At 57.9% G+C, this 15802-nt stretch overlaps 1 protein-coding gene and 1 long non-coding RNA gene across 2 annotated transcripts in view; one reads left to right on the top strand and one right to left on the bottom strand.

Moving 5' to 3' along the window:
* Positions 1-15802, bottom strand: part of LOC133628075 (scavenger receptor cysteine-rich type 1 protein M130-like) — a 376192-nt gene that overhangs the window by 9320 nt on the left and 351070 nt on the right. The gene's annotated exons all lie outside the window — the stretch shown is intronic.
* LOC133628091 (uncharacterized) lies at positions 863-5883 on the top strand. Its single transcript, XR_009820527.1, has 5 exons — positions 863-1016; positions 2676-2804; positions 4364-4476; positions 4726-5004; positions 5305-5883. It is a non-coding gene; the product is annotated as an uncharacterized LOC133628091 (long non-coding RNA).

Below are 15802 nucleotides of genomic sequence, written 5' to 3' on the forward strand. Positions count from 1 at the left end.
CTCAGTGAGCTCCCTGATGGCACCAAACCGGGAGCACTGGCTGATTCACCAGAGGCTGTGAGAGCTGGACAGGCTGAGAGTTGGGCACAGAGGAACCTGCTGAGGGTCACCAGCAGTAAGGGCAGAGTCCCCAGCTCCAGAGAGACAGGGAACGGCTGCAGAGAGGCAACACAGGGCTACTGAGATGCTGAGGGGATGGAACATGTGTGTGAGGAGGAAAAGCTGCAGGCCCTGGGGCTCTTTAGGTAAGAGGAGACTGCAGGGGGTTCCCATTAATACTGACAGATATGTCACTGGTGGGTGTCAGGGGGCTGGGGCAGCACTTTTGTTCTGTTGTATCCAGTGACAGGACAAGGGCTGATGGAAAGAAGCTGCAACACAAAATGTCCCATTGAAACGGGAGCAAAAGCTGTTTCCCTGCTGAGGTGAGGGAGCCCTGGCCCAGGCTGCCCAGGGAGGCTGCGGAGGCTCCTTCTCGGCAGGTTTCCAAGCCCAGCTGGACACGCTCCTGTGTGACCTGATCTAGGTGGGACCCGCCTGAGATGGGGGTTGGGCTGGATGAGCTTTAGGGGTCGCTTCCAACTGCCACCGTTCCGTGACTCTTTTTAGTGACGGCCCTTCCAGCTGCCACCCTCGGGCGATTCTTACGCCTGTGCCCAGAGGTGATGATGCTGCGGGGCGGGAGCGGGACCGGGAGCAGCGGCAGCCGCGGGACAGGCGCCGCTTCCCCGCGGACTCCATTTCCCGTCAGCGCCCGCGCCTCGCTGTCGCGCAAAGCCGCCGGCGGCAGCCGCGGTGCCTGCCGGGAGTCGTAGTCCCAGCGTGCCCCGCGCGGAGCCCGCGCCGCCGCCCGCGCTGCCGGGGGTCTCTCAGCGCGGGGGCGGCGCCGGCGGCTGCTCCCGGGGGTCCCGGCGGAGGCGGCTCCGGCCGTGTCGGGCGAGGAGGAGGCGGCCGAGCTCCCCACGGCTGAGCGCCGGGCGGCGAGCGAGTGCAGGATGGGGGGCGCGTGGCCGGCGGTGAGCGCGGGCCGCGGGCGGGCCGGGGGGCGGCGGGAGGGCGGCGGGGAGGGGGCTCCGCGGCGGGCCGGGGGTGTCCGGTGAGGCGGGGCCGGGCGGAGGCGGGCCCGGGGCGGCGGCGAGGCCCCGGGAGCCCGAGAGCCGCCCGCGGGCGCCGGTGGGGGGGAGGCGGCCGAACGCGGCTCCGCGGCGGCTCCTCGGGCCCCGGCGGCGGCGCGGAGCGGGGCGGGGGGAGGCGGGGCCGCGCCGTCCCTCCGTGCCGCGGGGGAAAGCGGGAGCGGGGCCCGGGCCCCGCGGGGGCTGCCGCCCGCGGCCCGCCCCGGCGCTGCCCCGCTCCGCTCTTCTGTTCGGGGTTTGACCCGCTCCCGCTTCCCCGCTGCAGCCGGGCATCCGCGGCGGAGCGGGACGAGCCCCGGGCAGCCGGGAACGACCGGGCTGGGCCCCGTTCTGCGGCGGGGAGTCCCGGGGGAGGCGGCCCCGGCGCTGGCAGCGGCCTGGGACACGCTTCGCTCACCGCAAACACTTTGTGTCCCGCTCTTCCCCCACCCCGCCCCGCGTTATTTCCTTCGCGCTGTTGTGTTTAAACGCTGCTTGATGCGGTCCCATGGCGGGGGAGGGGGAGGGAAGTCCAGCCCCAGAGAGGGGTGACAGCAGCTGAAAGGGCTCCCGGAGCCCTCCCGGGTCAGGAATTGCTGCGGCAGTGCCGGGTCCCTCTCTCCTGCTGCTGACTTGGGCCTTGCTGCTGAAGCCCCCTCTCTGGAGGGGACGGTGGCTGCAGCTCAGGAGGGAGCCGCGGGGCTGTGGGGCGGCTGCCTCTGGCCTGGGTTCCTTTTGGGGCAGGAGGTTGCCACTTTGGCTCATCCTCTGCTGCTGCTGCTTCTCCCTCACGGGTGGTGTGAGCACGTCTGGGAGGAGCAAATGCAGAGCTGTGGGGAACAGTTGGGAGCCCCACGGGTTGTCATCTGAGTCAGGTGTTTTAAAGTGGTATAAAGGGCTTTGGATTCCCTGCAGGAAGGCCAGTGAGGGCCATCAGTGGGAGGGGGCTCGTGGTCAGTGCTGTCTGCTCCTTGGGTTCATGTGGTGGGCACAGCTCTTTGCTCCTCTTCCCACTGGGTGTGGTTGAACGTGTCCTGCCCTCACTTCTGTGTGTGCTGCTACCCTCTGAACTCCCTCCATTGGGGTTTTATCTGTACTTCCAAGTCTAATCCTCCCTTGTGAATGCTTGTGGCAGGCAGGAAGGTGACAAAAGGAGTTGTGGTGGTGATTTGTCGGGTAGGTGCAAGGCTTTGGGCTCTCACTGGGTGTTGTCAACACCCTCCTGCTCAGAGCCATCCCCTTCCCCTAAACCACACACCATCAGTCACAGAAACAGCTCCCAGCAGAGGCACTTCCCAAACCAGCCTCTTGCAAAAACCAAGGCGCTCACAGAAAGAGAAGCTGGGAGAGTTTGGAAACATCTGGGGGTAAACTTTGTGAGTCCCTGTGCAGTGTTCCAGCTGGAGCTGTGAAAACCTTCTCCAAGCCTCATTTCACTGTGGTGTCTGACTGTCCCCAGCCCATTTCTCTTGATGAGCTGAGTTGAGAGCCGTGTCCTCTTTTAGGAGACAGCGAGATCCTGCAGGTTGCTGGTTGTTGACGTGCTCTGTGTTTGTGTTTCAGGGGCCCTGTGGGCGGTGGTGGAAGCGGCCAGCGCCGGCGCCTCGGTTCTCTGCCTGTGTGAGAAGGGAGATGCCAAGGTCACGGAAGAGACAGGCAAGATGTCGAAGAAGGAAAAAGAAATGAAAACAGGTGAGACCCATCCTCAAAGAGATTGTTTCCTTTTCATCCTTTGTTGTGCTTCAGGCTCCTGTTGGGCAGCTGGTGTGAATGGGCAAGGGCACAGAGAGCAGGGCTGTGGCTGGTGTAAGAAATGCTTCATTCTTCCCAGAAAGCCCAGTTTTAACCCAAATCCTGCTGCTGAAGCGTCACTAATGAGCTTCAGCTTCCCAGCTGGATGCATTCAGTCATCCAGGATGGGCAAGAAGGCCAAGGGCATCCTGGCCTGGATCAGGAACAGTGTTGTCAGCAGGAGCAGGGAGCTGATCATTGCCCTGGTCTCGGCTTTGGTGAGGCTGCACCTCCAATACTGTGCTCAGTTCAGGGCCCCTCTCTACAAGAAGGACATGGAGGTGCTGGAGAGGATCCAGAAGCAGCTACCAAGCCAGGAAAGGAATTGGAGCACGTCTCAGATGAGGAAGGGCTGAGGGGTCTGGGGCTGTTTAGCCTGGAGAAAAGAAGGCTCAGGGGAGACCTTCTCACTCTCTACATCTACCTGAAAGGAAGCTGCAGCGAGGTGGGAGTCAGTCTGTTCTCCCTGATAACAAGCAATAGAAGAAGAGGAAACAGCCTCAAGTTGTGCCAAGGGAGGTTCAGGCTGGATGTGAGGAGGAATTTCTTTACTGACAGGGTTGTCAGGCCTTGGAACAGCTGCCCAGGGAGCTGCTGGAGTCACCGTCCCTGGAGGGGTTTCAAAGCCGGGTGGGTGTTGCACTGAGGGAAATGGGCTGATGGGTGATGGGGCTGGGACAGAGGCTGCACCCCAAGAGCTGAAAGGTCTCTCCCAGCTGAAATGATCCTGTGACTGTGTGATGCCTGTGAAGTGATGTGGCTGTGTGGGGCTCTGCAGGGAAGGCCGCGTCCGGCCGTGACTGTGACAACTGGAGGCAGGGCCTGGCTGCCCCCCACAGAGTCACAGAATGATGGGGCTTGTCAGGAACGTTTAGAGATTTTTCAGCCCAACACCCTGCTAAAGCAGGTTCTGCTTGGTCAGGGGCACAGGAACGTGTGCAGGTGGGTTTGGAAACCTGCTGAGAAGGAGCCTCCACACCCTCCCTGGGCAGCCTGGGCCAGGGCTCCCTCACATTAACAGGGAAATATGTTCCTTATGTTTAAATGGAAGCTCCTCCTAAAGCCCACAGGGGATACTTGCAGCAGCTTTTCACAGAAGCCTGTGTTTGCCCATGGGATAGAAAGCAGGGGAATCTGGGGCACTTGTGGCAGGTTCTGTCCCTTCCCTGTCCCTCTGGCCACGTGGCAGGATGGAGCTCAGTCCAGACGGCACCATGCCAGGGTTTGTCTGTGTCCAGGCTTTGACCCTGAGCTGTTCCTGCTTTACTTCCTTGGCCTGTGGTTGTTGTTCTGTGGGGACAGGCTGAGCAGGTGAGTCACCTCCTTCACCCCGTGAGCTGGGGACAAGGAGGGCTGTGTGGGCAGTGCCGATTAGCTCTGCAGGGCAAGGGCTCAGCAGCTGGAGGCAGGTAGCCAGGGCTGCCCACTGCCTGTCCTCAACTTGCCATCTCCTCTGCTAGGAAAGTGCCGGGTCCTTGTTGCTATTCCGAGGGTGGTGTTTCTCACAGAGCCTGCGGCAGCTGCTCTTCAAGATGCTGCAGGAGATGTGCAGCCTACCGGCAGTACCTCCTAGGTAGGCACCGAGCCCTTTGGACTGGCTGTTTCTGCACTGCATGTGTCTCCTCCTGGAGCTGCAAGGTGCTGCCGGAACAGCCGGGGCTTGCTGCCCCCGTGGCTGCTGCAGCTGCTGCCCTGGTGCTCTGAGAGACGTGGGCTCCGGCGTCAGGTTTCCCTGCAGCGCTGCGGGTGCAGCTCAGCAGCTCCTGTCAGCCCGGCTGAGCCCGCCGGGTGCTGCCTGCCCCATGCTTCTGCTCTCCCGCAGGCTACCTGCTGCTCGGGGACAGCGCTGGGGCCGTCACCAAGGGAGACAGAGAACGTTGTGCGCTGCTGATGTCACACAGGGGCTGTTCCAGACCCCACCCGGCGTTTGTGACCTCACCTGACAGAGTCTATAAAGCCTCCCAGCAGGACAGCCAGAGCCAGTTGGGCTGAGCTGCCCTCGAGAGGACTCAGCTCCTTCTTTGGCTACTTGCCTTCCTGCTTGCTTCCAGACATTTCTCGTTTGCTGACCACTTCTCCTCAACTTCCATCTCTTCCAAAGGTAAGGATGACCCAAACTCTCAGGACAGGGAAGAGGATGTAGACAGGGATGACAGGAGAGGCTGCTCTGCACCTCCCAGTCCATTTCGATGCTGGGCTCTTCCACCTCCAGAGCCTGGCCAAGGCTATGGGTAGTGTTGCTGTCTGGTGATTCTTCGGTTGACCTCAAGATGAGGCTTTGGAAGCTAAAAGCAATGCTTTGGGCCAAAACATGAGGGTGTAGAGCACAGAGCAATAGCTCAAGCTATTCCTGTTCCCTTCCCTGGGAGTACTTGACCATGCTGTGTGTTTCTCCTGCTAGATGCTGCTGTGGCTCTGTGCAATGGCTCTTTGCTTGGCCAGTGTGATCCCCTACGCCGTGCCTGGAGCGCTGGCACTGCTGGGCTGCTGGTGGCTCTACTCCCACAGCAAAGAGCAGGCCAGAGCTGGTGCTGAAGCGGCAGCAGCTGCTGAGGAAGCGCAGCAGAGAGGAGGGACAGAGGAGGAATCATCGCCCCAAGGGGAAGCCTGTGTCCCTCAGGAGCTGCCTTTGTCAGCAGCAGAGGAATGCCCAGGGACCGACCTTCGGGATGTGTCAGCAGCAACAGCTGAGCCCAGCACTGCTGAGGGTGACACGGCAGGAGCAGAGACAGGAGGCTGTGCAGAGGAGAGCGGCGTCCCTGCTGCTGTTTCTGTCCCCGTGCAGAGCACAGTGTCCCGGCAGCGCTGCAGCCAGCCCCGCACAGGGCTCAGGCTCAGGCGCCGACGCAGAGCAGCGCCAGCAGCGCCGGCAGCGCCAGCAGCGCGTGTGGGAGCCGGGCAGGAGCTGAGCAGTGCCCAGAGCGCTCCCGGGGAAGCGGCCACAGGCGCTGAGGAAGCGCAGGAGGAACGAGGGCTAGAGGAGGAATCCCGGCCCGAAGCAGCAGCCGCCGTCCCTGCTGGCTGTTGTGCCCTCCCGCTTCCTGAGAGCGCAGTGTCCCAGGCAGGGCTGAGGCTGAGCTGCCAACCCAGCCCCGCGGCCGGCAGCAGCGCCGGCAGCGCCAGCAGCGTGTGCGGGACCCCGCCGGAGCCGAGCCGTGCCCAGAGCGCCGCTGCGCTGCCGCCATCCCCGCAGGCAGAGCCCCGGCCTGCGAGCGGGGCCGTTGCCGGCTGTGGCACACGCAGCCCCTTCCCCGCCGCTCAGCACACGGCTGCCAGGAGGTTTGCTGGCGGCTGGATGCCGGCGGGCAGCGAAGTGGAGCACGCGCCAGGTAAGGGCTGCTCGGCCCCGTTGGGCTCTTTGGCTCTTGGCTTCCAGATCCTAGATGGTGTGTGCTGGGGAAGGGCTCACTGGGTGTGAAGGGTTGCTGCTCGACTCGGGCCTCCTGTGGTGGCATTCCCAGAGCTGGGCTGGGTGGTCCCCAGGCATCAAGGGAAGCTTTCAGTGGGCTCTGTGTGATGGGACTTGACCCTTTCTGACATGCTGGGGAACCTGAGGCAGGAGCATCCCAACAGAATGCGGAGCAAGTGCTCAGTGGCATCTCTCTGCCAAAGGATCTCTTCTCCTGGGCTGGTGTGTGGGAGCTGCGTTGTGTGGGCTGTCTGAATGCTGACATGGTGCCTTTCTGGCAGGTTTCAGTGCGACTCACATGGACTTGGAGGACACAGACAGTCTCCAGGGGCAGACAGTGAGTCGCCAGAACCGGCGCCGAAAGAAAAAGTCCAATGTCCTTGTGTGGGAAATAGAGGTGCCCAAGGTAAGCAGCCACTGTCCTGCTCGTGCCTCCTGCCCTGCCCTACACAGCCATCTCCTGCTTCTTCCATCTCAGGCCAACCCAGGGAGATTCAGAACCAGCCAACGAGGGTTTCAGCGTTTAGTTGTCAGGGCTACACCCTGGGATGGTTGCTGGAGTCCTTTTTCTCCATCACTTTCCACCCTGATCTGTCAGGGTGATGCTCTGAAAGCCTTCAGCAGGCTTTGAGTTCACAGTCCCTGAGAGCAGGGGATAAATTGTGGTGCTTTCCCCTGTGCAGGAGGGTCATGTTCCAGCTGCCTGTCCAAACCCACCCTGCAAATGAGCTGCAGGAACCAGGAAGATGGGCAAAAGAAGCCCCAGGGCACAGTGGTGTTTGATCTACATTTCTCTCCTTGACTCTTGCTTTCTCTTTGCTATCAAGGATACAGTCAGACACATGATTGGCAAACAGGGACAGTTTATTAACAGCTTGAGGAGAGAGTCTGGGGCCACAATTTCTCTCTCAGCGCTCCCTGACGTTGATGACTATGAAGTCTGTCAAATCAAAGGTAAGAGGAATACCTCTGTGTTCAGAGTCCAAGATGTAGCTTGGGGGCCTTGAATTAGAAATGGATTCAGTGGCTTGGCAAGGCCACAGCTTTTACCCAAGTGTTCTGCTCAGGGCTGTTCCAGCAGAGGGATGTGGCAAGTGGCCTGGACCTGGGCACGTGCAGCCTCTCTTGTAGGGCTGGGAATGCATTTGAGCAGCTTTGGCTGCTGCAGCTGAACCAGCCCCTTTTGCAAGATCCCTTTTGGCTTGAAGCAGCAGATAGGGGATGCTTGTCAGCATCTTGACTGGGAAGGATGTTGGAGCAATTGGGGCTGAGAAGTATCTGCCAGCCAATTGGGTCCCTGCTGCAGGCCAAAGCCATTCCAAGTGGGGCCTGGGGCTCTGAGCTGCTCACGGTGGTTGGATATCAGTGTCTGTGGCCAATCTGTGGGATTCTTGTCTTCCAGGCCTCTCCCATCAAGTGGACAGAGCGCTGAGCCTGATTGGCGGGAGGTTCCAGCACCTGTGTCTGGACAACAAACACTGTGCTCGTTTCTGCTGGCAAAAGGTTATGTTCTAGAAGGATGTGGGAAGGGGTACAGCGTGGGCAGCTGCCCCAGGCTGGCCAGCAGGTGTTGGATCCCATCCTGACATGGTGCCCAGCACATGTGTGCAGTTGTGTCGGGTCCCGGCTGATGAGCAACGGCGTCACTCACCATCCCCTGTTTACATCCCCTCGTGCATTGTTAGAACTGTTTCTCCTTCCCTTGTTCTTTGTTGTTGTTCTATTAAACTGTTCTGATTGCAACCTCTGGGAGCTTTTGATGTTTCCCTTGTGTCTGGTTCCAGCAGTGAGCCAGCAGCCTCCTGGCTCTTTGTCCCTGGCTGAGCAAAACCAGGACATCTACCCTGTCCCTCCCCCTGCTCCAGTGACATGTCCTTCTGTCCTTAGGGCTGCAAAGTCCCAGCTGCCTCGATCCCTCTGCAGAGAAAAGCAAGAGCAGAAAGTCTTGCCAAGCCCAACTGTAGTTTCTCTTGGCTGTATCCTACAACTCTGTCCATGTGCTACAAAATAAAGCCCAACACTGGACAAGTCAAACACTGGAAACAAGGGAAACTTGACAGAAGCTTTTGGCTCCCAACTGCCCTGTGTAGGGAGCCCTGGTTTGGGGCTGTCCTGGTTGGGGCTGGGCTAGAGTTAACTTGCATAAGACACTTGGAAGGGGAACAGCCTGTGCAGCTGACCCAGGCCAGCCAACGGCTTTTCCAGCCCATCCTGACGTCATGCCCAGGAGAGAGGTGAGGAGCTGCCGGAGGGGCACGTTGAGTTCTGTCCTTGTGTGAGCTGACACGGGCAGCACGCAGCAACAGCCACAGAGCCACGGATCAACTGCCAAGAGTCAAGTTACTCTCGGGAGCTTTCAGCAGCTCAGCGAAATGATCACCTATCAGATCGTGCTCTGCTGCTGACAGCCCTGTCTCCTGGGATCTTTCCAGTGTACTGGAGTGTTTCAGAGTCAGTGGCCCTTGCAGTGCATTATTGCCACTTGTTTTGGCAGCTTGATCCTCTGGAGCAGCCCCAGCATCAGGGACCCATTCTGCACAGGTGAGACACTGGGGTAAATGTTATCTTATTTAAACCTTTTATGCTACTTCTGACGTCTCCAATTGAGTGTGCTCCTCCTCATTTTGGAAGTCTCTCTCTCATATCTGGGGCTGTGTCACAAAGACAGAAGCCAGCTGAGCAGCTGCTTCTGGTTTTTCAGGGTCCAGGTGAGTGTGTTTGCTGGCAGTGGCTTTGAGCCGCTCCATGAAGGCAGACAGGAATCCATTTGCTGCTTCTTTCACTTCATAGACTTGGAATCAAACGTTTGCTTTTGGCACAGTGTGTTTTCTGCCAACTAGTGCCCATCTCTGATATCTTCTTGAAAGCCTTTGGGGTCCTGGCTGGTTGGGATCCCACCCTGGCTTTGCAGCAGGAACATTTTGATGGATGGATTCCTGCCGGTCCCCATCAGCGTGTGTTCCTTCCACCTGGCTGGAGCAGGATGGAACACCACGTTGTTCAGCACCATCTGGCAATGGCTCTAGAAGGGGATAAAACCTTGGCACACACACTCACACACTGATTGTGGAACATTTCCCACAGACACACACTGGCTGTCAAACAGTGCAGAGAGCAGAGGGGAGGGTGCTGCAGAGAGCGGCTCTGCAGGCGCCTTCAGTCACATCTCTCACAGTTGCTGCAGCTCCAATTCTCTCTTGAGGACTCTGTGTTCATTCTTGACCATCTCTTTATGGTGGTTACAGGATCAATTATTCCATTACATTTCTTGAGGGTTTCCTGTGAGGTTTCATCCCTCCTTTGAGTGCTGGACAGCCTTCTGACACATCAAACTAGCACTGATGGTCACAGCTAATCAGCTTCTCCTGGCTGGCTGTTCCACCTGGGGGCAACTGATTTGCTTTCAGTGGTTTAAAATTGCTGGCAGGAGAGATTTCTTTAAGCTTCCCCTTGGGACTGCTGCACTCCTATTGCAGCCAAATGCCAGCCGTTAAACAGGCAAAAGGCAATGTGGCAGCAGTCAAACCCCGCTGTGTTGCAGCTTCTCCTCGGGTGTCAGAGGGGCTGGGGGTGGCTGGGCTGAGATTCTCAGGGATGTCCCATTCAGTGTTTCACTTGGGTTGTTTTTACAATATCCACCAAAAACCAACCCCTACAACTGAGACAATCAGCAAGATGCTGAGACAATGACCATCATCCAGTGAAGAGAAAATGAACTGTCAGAGCCAGGTGACCACAACCCAGCAGGGACTGAACCCCCACATTGAAATGAGATTCTGTCTCTTACCTGAATAACCAGACAGGGACACAGACCCCTATGAACCAAATCTGGGACAAGACCTTAACCAGGTGACCAAATGGGGATTTGAACCCCATCCCTAACAAATATTCAAAAGCAGCAACTAATGCCAAAGGCCTGGAAGCCTGTGAGCAAGCTGACAGCCCGGGAGCAGTGCACACAGCCCACTTCAATATAAGAACAATGTCTTTCCCTGTGAGGTGAGGGAGCCCTGGCCCAGGCTGCCCAGGGAGGGTGTGGAGGCTCCTTCCTTGGAGGGCTTCAAGGCCCGCCCTGGAAATGTTCCTGTGTGACCTGATCTAGGTGGGAGCTGCTGCTGCAGGGGGGTTGGGCTGGATGATCTCTACAGGTCCCTTCCAACCCCACCGTTCTGTGATTCTATGTGCAGAGCACTGGGCGATGGGGCCTGGGAGCAGTGGGGTAAAAATGGAGCAACTGCCGCAGCGATTCCTGACCCGGGAGGGCTCCGGGAGCCCTTCGAGCTGCTGCCACCCCTCTCTGGGGCTGGACTCGCTCCCCCCTTCCCGCGGCACCGCATCGAGCGGCGTTTACACACGAATAGCACGAAGGAAGCGCCGGGGGGGGGATTGGAGCAGGACACGAAGTTTTGGGGTGACCGAACGGCCCCCAGGAGCGCGAGCGGCAGCGCGAGCAGGGTACGAGCGTGGGCTCCGCGCGGGGCACGCTGGGAAGCCGAGGCCCCCCCACTCCGCCGCACGACGCCTCCCGCCGGGCGCCGCCGCACAACTACAACTCCCGTCAGGCACCGCGGCTCCCGCCCGCGGCTTTGGGCGGCAGCGAGGCGCTGGGGGTGATGGGAAATGGAGGCTGCGGGGCCAGAACGAGCCTCCGCACCTCGTTCTTCATCGGCTCAGCCCGTTCCTGCCGCGTTCCTTCCTACGACACACGACTCGCATCACACGTTACTTTCCCGCAAGGTTCAGTCTCCTTGAGGCAGTTTTAGGGTCTGGATCCCAGTTTTTAGGCTTAAACCCCTGGTTTTAGGGTCTAACTCCTCATTTTTGGGGCCTAATGTCTAGTTTTTAGGGTCTAAATCCTTGTTTTGAGGTCTATACGACCTGGTTTTAGGTCTAAATCCTCGTTTCTGGTGTCTAAACTCACAGTTTAAGGGTCTAGATCCTCATTTTTATGACTAAACCCCTCGATTTAGGGTCTAAATCCTTGTTTTGGGGGTCTAAACAAGCAGTTTTAGGATCGAAATCCTTGTTTTCAGTATAAACCTCCTGTTTTAGGGTCTAGATCCTAATTTTAATGGCAAAACCCATACTTTTAGGATCTAAATTCTCTGTTTTGGTCTCATTTTTTGTCTAAACCCAGAGTTTTAGCATCTAAATCCTTGTTTTTAGGGTCTAAACCCCCTGTTTTAGGGTCTAAATCTTCATTTTTGGGGTCTTAAGTCTAGATATTAGGGTCTAAATACTCATTTTTGGGATCTAAACCTCCAGTTTTAGGGTCTAAAAGCTAATTTTTGGGTCTAACCCCAAACATTTAGGGTCTAAATCAACTTTTTTGTGTCTAAGCTCCCGGTTTACGGGTATAAATCCTCATTTTTTGGTCCTATAGTCTAGCTTTTAGGGTCTAAATCCTCATTTTAGGTCCATACCACCTGGGTTTGGGTCTAAATCCTCGATTTTGGGGTCTAAACCCTCAGTTTTAGCGCCTAATCCCCTTTTTTGGTGTCTAAACTCCCAGTTTTAGGGTCTGTATCCTTGTTTTTAGGATTAAACCCCTGGTTTTAGGACCTAAATTCTCATTTCAGGGTCTAAACCCCCAATTTTTTAGTCTAAATGCTTGTTTTGAGGTTTATACCACCTGATTTTCAGTCTAAATCCCAGAGCATCTCCTGACAGCCCAGGACATCCCCTCCTGGGGTCACAGCATCTCCTGATGGCCCAGGACATCCCCTCCTGGGGCCAGAGCATCCCCTCCTGGGGCCAGAGCATCTCCTCCTGGGGCCAGAGCATCTCCTGATGGCCCAGGACATCCCCTCCTGGGGCCAGAGCATTTCCTGATGGCCCAGGACATCTCCTCCTTGGGCCAGAGCATCCCCTCCTGGGGCCAGAGCATCTCCTGATGGCCCAGGACATCCCCTCCTGGGGCCAGAGCATCTCCTCCTGGGGCCAGAGCATTTCCTGATGGCCCAGGACATCCCCTCCTGGGGCCAGAGCATCTCCTCCTGGGGCCAGAGCATTTCCTGATGGCCCAGGACATCTCCTCCTTGGGCCAGAGCATCTCCTCCTGGGGCCAGAGCATCTCCTGATGGCCCAGGACATCCCCTCCTGGGGCCAGAGCATCTCCTCCTGGGGCCAGAGCATTTCCTGATGGCCCAGGACATCCCCTCCTGGGGCCAGAGCATCTCCTCCTGGGGCCAGAGCATCTCCTGATTGCCCAGGACATCCCCTCCTGGGGCCAGAGCATCTCCTGATGGCCCAGGACATCCCCTCCTGGGGCCAGAGCATCTCCTGATGGCCCAGGACATCCCTTCCTGGGGCCAAAGCATCTCCTGGCCCTGGGTGTTGTCCCTTGCCACAACCAAACCCACCCTTGGGCTCCTCTCCTCACACTCCTGAGGCTTTTTTATGGCTGCCAAGACCCATTTACTGAGTTTTCTCTCTCCTTCCCAGGACATCAGAGGCACCTTGAGCAGGTACAAGGCTCCCTCAGCTTCTCCAGGCTGGGGGGAGGGAGGTTGGACCCTCGTGTTCCTCAACAGAACCTTCACAGAACCTCACCCAGAAGCCAAACATTTGGGCTTCCTCGGGGCAGGGTGGGCACAGAAGGTCTCCTGGTGTGTTTCTCTCCACCAAGATGAATCTTTGCCTCCTTCTGTCCTTCTCCAGGCTGGAGGAGGAACATTTCCAGCAGCCTCAGTCGCCTCTTCCAGAGCTGGAGGAGAAAATCAGTCACTTGAGTGGGAAAAACGATGCTCTGGAGGGAACCCTGAGGAGCTTCCGAGGTACCGGGGGGGGGAAGGGGCTGGTTTTGAGTCACTTGGAGAGTAAATTGCTGGGTGTTTGGGGGTTATAGGTGTGGTTTCAGTGGGGCAGAACCCACCTGCCCGTGCTGATGTGAGTCTGTGTCTCCTCTCCTCCCCCCATTTCAGACACCCTGATGTTCCAGCTGCCTGAGAAGGGTGAGTAAATCCTCACCTCCCCAGGGCTGGGGGCATGGGAAGGGCTGAGGGAAGGCTCAGCCCACCCTGGTGATGGGCCATGGGTTGGAGGGTCACCTGGGGAAGATGCCAAAGCAGGTTCCTCTTGATCTGGGGGGGGCACAGGAACGTGTCCAGGAGGGTTTGGGAACCTCCAGAGGAGCCTCCACATCTCCCCTGTCTCTCTGGAGCTGGGGAGCCCCGAATGACCCCCCCCAGGACCTGGCCAGTCCCTCCCCCTCAGCCTGGAGATGGGGCTGAGGATGCTGCAGCAGGCAGAGCCCTGGGGAAGGGGGTTGCTTTCCCTCTTTCACTCTTCTCCTCCCCCTTTTGCAGTGAGGGTGACGTTGGATCCCACCACGTCCCACCCTCAGCTCGTGGTGTCAGCAGATGGGAGCAGCGTGAGGTGGGAAGAAGCTGAGCAGGACCCACCTGAGTGGTTTGGGGTCGACCCCCGTGTCCTGGCCCATGAAGGAATCACCTCAGGGAGATGCTGCTGGGATGTGGAGGTGACCCCCAAAGGCTCCTGGGCTCTGGGGGTGGCCAAGGAGTCCCTGAGGAGGGGGGAAGAGGCCACCACCAGCCCTGAGCTGGAGCTTTGGTCCATGGGGCTCTGTGAGGGTCAGTTTTGGGCTCTCACCTCCCTGGAGCGTGTCCCCCTGCCCCAGACCCGGGTGCCCAGGAGGGTTTGTGTCTCCCTGGACTATGACAAGGGTCAGGTGGCTTTTTTTGATGCTGATGAGAGGGTTTTGATCTTCACTTTCCCAGCAGCTTCCTTCAAAGGGGAAACTCTCCATCCCTGGTTCCTGGTCTGGGGTGAGGGGTCCCACATCACCTTGTGCCCCTGAACCTTCTCCTTCCTGACCCCAGCAGGAGCTTCATCCTCCTCCCATCCCCCATCCCAGCACTTCAGAGGACTTGCTGCCCTCCTAAATTCCTCACTGGCCCTTCTGGCTTCTCTTTCCCCCACCCTCAGAGAAGCCCAAAGGGTGTGACATCAAATCTGGGGAGGCAGCAGGGGCTGGGAAATGAAGCCACATCTGCCCCAACCCACCTCCTCCTCCTCCTCCTCCTCCTCCTCCTCCTCTTCCTCCTGCCTTGGTGGTGTTTAGATGAAGTAAAAGAGGTTTCCACGTGCCACAGTATCATTCTCTGCCTGGTTCTTTGATGGGGCAGGGAGGGGAAAACAGGGTTTTGTGGTGGCACAAAGCCTGAGGTTGCACCCAGAAAGGTCCCACGAGCCCCAGGGACCTCCCTGGAAGAAAAATGAGGAGAAATGGGAGAAAATCACAGGTTTTACTGTTAATGATGGAGAGGGAAGGGGCTGCAAGGCTGGCAGTGGGAGGAGGAGGAGTGAGGAAAAGGGTCGAGGCAGCTTTGCCACGGGTGGACTTCCTATCATCCAGCCTCAGGATGAACATCCAAAGCCTTCAGGAGCTCTGTCTGGGCCAGAGCTGCCTCGTTTTGAGGTGAAACCGCCTGCTCTTGGGCAACTGCACCCACAGGGAAGGGGAAAGGAGGTAAAGTCATGGGGAGTGATGGGTTCTGGTGGGGAAAGGGGGAGGTGAGAGGCACAAAAGCCCAAGAGAGGACGTGGGGGGGCTGAGAGGGGGTGTGAAAGGGTGTGAAAATGGGGTGGGAAACGCTGCTTTTGGTGCTTTTGGTCAGGGTCTGAGCCTGAGGTGGGATTTGGCCCCCACCCAGAGCCAGGGCTGGACCCTCAAGCCAGTGAAGGTAGAAGAGGAACATGAGCTCCCCCTCCTCTGCATCACAAAAGGCCACAGACCCCCCAGCATAGTCCAGGTGGACACTGACCCTGCCTGGAACCCACCTCAGGGGCACCACGAGCCATGTAGGAACCTCTGCAGATAAGGCAGGAGAATCTGCTTTTAACCCACCCCAAAATGCCCCAAATTGCCCCAAAACAGGGGCCACGAGCCATATAGGAACTTCTGCAGATGAGGCAGCAGAAACCTGCTTTGAACCCTCCCCAAAATATCCCAAATTGCCCCAAAAAGTTGCAGAACAGAGGCCATAAGCTCATGTAGGAACCTCTGTAGATGAGGCAGCAGAAACCTGCTTTGAACCCTCCCCAAAACACCCCAAAATCACCCCAAAAAGGCACAGAACAGGGGCCATGAGCTCATGTAGGAACCTCTGCAGATGAAGCATCATAAACCTGCTTTGAACCTTCCCCAAAATATCCCAAATTACCCCAAAATAGTGGCCATGAGCTCATGTAGGATCCTCTGCAGATAAAGCAGGAGAATCTGCTTTTAACCCACCCCAAAATGCCCCAAAATAGGGGCCACGAGCCATGTAGGAACCTCTGCAGATGAGGGAGCAGAAACCTGCTTTGAACTCTCCCCAAAACACCCTAAAATCACCCCAAAAAGGTGCAGAACAGGGGCCATGAGCTCATGTAGGAACCTCTGCAGATGAGGCAGCATAAACCTGCTTTGAACCCTTCCCTGCAGAGCCCCACACAGCCCAACACAGCCACATCACTTCACAGGCAT

Source organism: Colius striatus, chromosome 28 (genome assembly GCF_028858725.1).
Source record: "Colius striatus isolate bColStr4 chromosome 28, bColStr4.1.hap1, whole genome shotgun sequence".
In the NCBI taxonomy this organism is placed as follows: domain Eukaryota; kingdom Metazoa; phylum Chordata; class Aves; order Coliiformes; family Coliidae; genus Colius; species Colius striatus.